Source organism: Chinchilla lanigera, unplaced genomic scaffold (assembly GCF_000276665.1).
Source record: "Chinchilla lanigera isolate Chin_1 unplaced genomic scaffold, ChiLan1.0 scaffold00057, whole genome shotgun sequence".
NCBI classification, from domain to species: domain Eukaryota; kingdom Metazoa; phylum Chordata; class Mammalia; order Rodentia; family Chinchillidae; genus Chinchilla; species Chinchilla lanigera.
Genome location: NW_004955458.1, coordinates 12,494,202 through 12,498,384, shown reverse-complemented (window position 1 = coordinate 12,498,384; position 4,183 = coordinate 12,494,202). Strand labels below are relative to the sequence as shown.

At 40.6% G+C, this 4,183-nt stretch overlaps 1 protein-coding gene across 1 annotated transcript in view; it reads right to left on the bottom strand.

Moving 5' to 3' along the window:
• The window catches only part of Hmga2 (high mobility group AT-hook 2), a gene marked incomplete at its 5' end in the record, with an annotated part of 131,016 nt that overhangs the window by 126,421 nt on the left and 412 nt on the right, over window positions 1-4,183 (bottom strand).

Sequence of the window (4,183 nt, the reverse complement as noted above, 5' to 3'; positions counted from 1 at the left end):
GGCGGCCGTGCGCGGCGGCGCGGGAGCAGGGCCGTCCCGGGGCCGCCTTTCGGGGTTGTGCTTTACCTGCGCCTCCTCGGTGCCGGGACGAAACTTCGCCGGAAGCGTCTAGCTGCAGGCGCGGCAGTTTTCTAGTTCACACTGCGAGTGGGAAGGGACTGCTGAGCAGTAGGAGGTGGCCCCTGACAGCCGCGCTCCGCCTGGGGTGCCCCCTCCGCGGAGCGCGCCGGCGAGCGCGCGCGCACGGGGAACGTGCACAAAGATGCACACGCTCACACGTGTGAGCGCCTGCACACTTGAGCGGAGACACACGTGCACGCGTACATGCACACGCGAATACACGCGCGCTCGAACACGCGCACACAGGCACACAGCTAGACGTGCACCCTGCAGCCACGTGCGAACAATGCACACGCGCACGCGGAGCCCGCCAGTTTCTTCCTGGAGCTTTATTCTCCGGCAAAAATGGGGGCGACGGACCGCCCCCCCCGCCCCCGGCTGGCGCTAAGCAGGCGGGCTCGGACGCCCAAAGGATAAAAGCGCCCTAACGCCGTAGCTGCACCAACGGCCGAGCTCTGCCGTCGGTTTACCTTGACTTAACCTTCTCCCGAAGAACTCCCTCTCTGCCAAGTCCTAATTTTATAGCTTGGACTGCTTCTGAGTTGTGTGACCACCGTCACGGCCACAGTCCGTTTTGAAAAGTGGAGCACAGTTTTAAAATGTACCTCTTTGTCATCCTCGAATAACATCGAGACTCTGAAAAAAAAAAATGAGGTTGAGATTTTCACACATCACACCCAAAATTATTTTGGACCCATTCCAAAACAAAAACTTTCACCCAGGGAAGAATTTTTCTTTCAAAAGTACCGACCACCGTGGAATAAAAACGTCTGCTCTGCAGCCCCGAGCGGGGCGTTAGGCACCGCCAGGTCCCGCTGTGCGAATAGAGGAGGCGTGTGTAGATGTCCGCTTCGGCGCGGCCGCTCTGATTGGTCCGCGTTGCCATTTTAAATCCATTTCCAGCTGTCCTTTGCGGAGTCGGGACACTTCACTGCAAGTTGAGTGCTTTGCAGGAACCCAGGGTTGCTCCCGGATCTGGGAACGCTTAGCTGGGATGGAGAGGGAGAGCCCCCATCGCTCCAGATGGAGCCCAGCGGCTGACTGGGCAGGGAGGGGGTCTAACAGCAACCAAAGGTTTTCTGTCAGGGTTTGGCTGAAAGATGGTATCTTCATCAAAGGGATTGAAATTTCACCTACTACTGCAGTGACATTTCTTAACTGCCAAGTTTGCACTCGTTTTTTTCTTTGTGATCACGCATTTGTACCGCGGTGTGCACATTTTACATGCCCGCGCAGAACGGGCTCCTGGGCTTGTTTTTGTTTGCTTGTTTTTTGCCGGGAAAGGAGATAAAATTATGAGGATGAATGTAGGCAAAGACGCTCAGGAAGTCAGTTAGCTCGTTTTATATAGGTCACCTCATTACATCCGAGGATTTTGTTTTTTAATGCGCAGAACGGGCAGGAAGGGATTCTAAAATTTTTTGTTTGCACTAATTCTTGAATTTAAAAGGAAGCTCTGAAGTGTAGGAGGGGCACTGTCCAGTCAGTTGTTTTTAGTCCACTTCGCTATCAGATTACTTGATCCCTTTGAATTTGCATAAAGAAGGATCAAAAAATTGTGTCAAGTTCTGTCTGCTTTATATAGTTTCATTCTTTGGAAGCTGTATTTCTTTCAGGTTGCTATTTATTTTCTTAGGCAAACAATACAATGTGTTTGCATCTTTTAAAGTTTTTAGACTTATTTCCTTTAAGTGGTGTCCTCATATATTTTTAAGTAAAGTTAAACAGCTTTATTTAAAAAGTTTGCTTTTTACATTTACATTTGTGAGATTGGGTTTTCCAGTTTAGGTTCCTCGGTCACCCACTTCCTCTCCTTTCTCACATATTACCCATCCATTCAAAGCTAAACTCTTCTTTCTAATTTGCAAACTTTCCAGGTGGTTTCTGTCCACATTAAACTGGTTCTTTTCTTCTTCTGCACTTACTATCAAATTGAACAATTAGCACCTAGGTTATATATGTTCACAAAGTTTCTAATTATCTGTAACACATGGTTTAGATTAGTGTTTAGATCAAGTCAACTCGTTAGTGGGTGGTAAAATCAATTTGGGAGACCCAGAACATCATTCTTTAAAAATAAATAGAATAAAATGTAATACGTAAAATTTCTGTTTTAGTTATGTAGTACAGATGATAAAAATTGTTTGAGGATTTCCCACACCTTGGCAATTGAGATATATCTTAGAGTTCAAGGTATATTAGCAGTGTGTTATCCTATAGTAGGTAATATCCTTGCTATTTTAGTGGTTACATGATACTGCATGTGTCTTGCACGTATAAAGACCTGATTCCTTAACAGAGGTTACAACGAGACATGTTTAGATGCCACTGACTTAATTATGAGACTTGGGTTCCTTTACAGCTCCTCTTAAGCTGGGTCTTTGTAATTACTGTGATGTTTAGCAAATCATTTCTCCTCTTTCTATCTCAGGGTCTTCATTTCTAAAATGAAAGATAAGAATAATCTCTGAGGGTGCTTTGAGTTCTAACAGACTATAAACCATGTATAATATTTTGCTTTCTAACTGCATCAGTATTTGAAACTTGCATGTATATTCTCTGACTGCAAGCAGCATTTCTAGAACCTTTTTTAGTAGCAGTTTTGTCTACGTAGTATTCATTTCAAAATAGACTTTTGCTCATCACTTACTAATTTATTGCTATAGCAAAAGTACTTTTAATAAAGCTACTATTTTATAAAATATACCATGTAGGATGAGAAAATCATAAATATATTAAAATACCTTCACAATTAGTTTGACTAAAAAGACATTCATATGTAATAGATTGAGGTTCTCACACTATATCACATAATATTTACACTTTAATACATTCATAAATTAAGGAATAATTTAGGGATTTCTCAGATTTATAATGGATTAAATGAATTATGAATGTTTTACTACTGAGATTTATTATAAGCAGGTATTTTGAAAGTAAATCTATATAGTCAAAGAAAATATATAACAAATATAAATTAAACCGAATATGTATATATATAGAGAGACATGAAATGTAGATAGAAACTCAATACAAAGTAAATATATTTGCTTGCCTTCAGAGAGTTGCATTTTAATTTGGCTGGAAAAATATCCCACATGTTTTCAAACAAGCTCATTTCCACTGCTGAAACTCAAAATTTAGACATTATGTCTCTTTAAGTGTTTACTGTATAATAAATTGTAGATGAAACTACCTCTAAGAGCTTTCCTGTAGTATTACTATAAATGAATATACACTGGTGGATAGGGTTTTTTTCCCCCACTTTAGGCAAGCTTCATACTTTAATAGTCAAAGAATCACCAAAAAAATGTATTTATTCACTCATCTATCAACAAACATTGGTTTTAAATGAATTCATTACAGATTGGTTTGGTTTTGCAAGAATCTCACCTATTATTCTCTTCAGGACTCAGGAGTGTAATTAATCTAGAACTAAAGAGAATCTCTTCTAAAACAAATAGTGCTCGTTTAAAATCTACCTATTATGATTAACCTCTTCCATTTACCCTTTTGAATGTTTATTCTCCTCTCTCCGGGCCACAGCTCATTCAACAACTCTTTATTGAGCATTTAGTATGTTCCAGGAATCACTGAACATTCTTTTTGACAAAAGTGAATAGCAGAACCGAAATGGAAGAGCTTTATTTCCATTTTTTATGTATTGACATTATACTGTCAGCCCCAATCTGGTTTTCTATGTTATCAATCAGATTTGAAGAGCAGGATGAACATAGATTATGAGATCAGTTTAGACATGAGAAGTATGGTAAGTAGAACTCTAAAACTGACCCCGAGATTTCCTCTTGCCCCAGCTTCTGTGCATGTATATGCAAAATCTCCAGAACTATAATGCTATATTTTACTTCAGAGATGAGCTTGTGTTAAATCGCATATGTTAAGTTAGGGAAAATGACTTAACAGAGAAGTTATTACTCGAGAAGCCTCTCCTAATCGTGTGTTTAAAGCTGGGCTTTCTCTGCCTCAGCTTAGGAGACAAAGTTAGAGATTTGCAAGTCAAGAAAGATTTGACTCACTCTTTTTTTTTTTTTTTTTTTTTTTT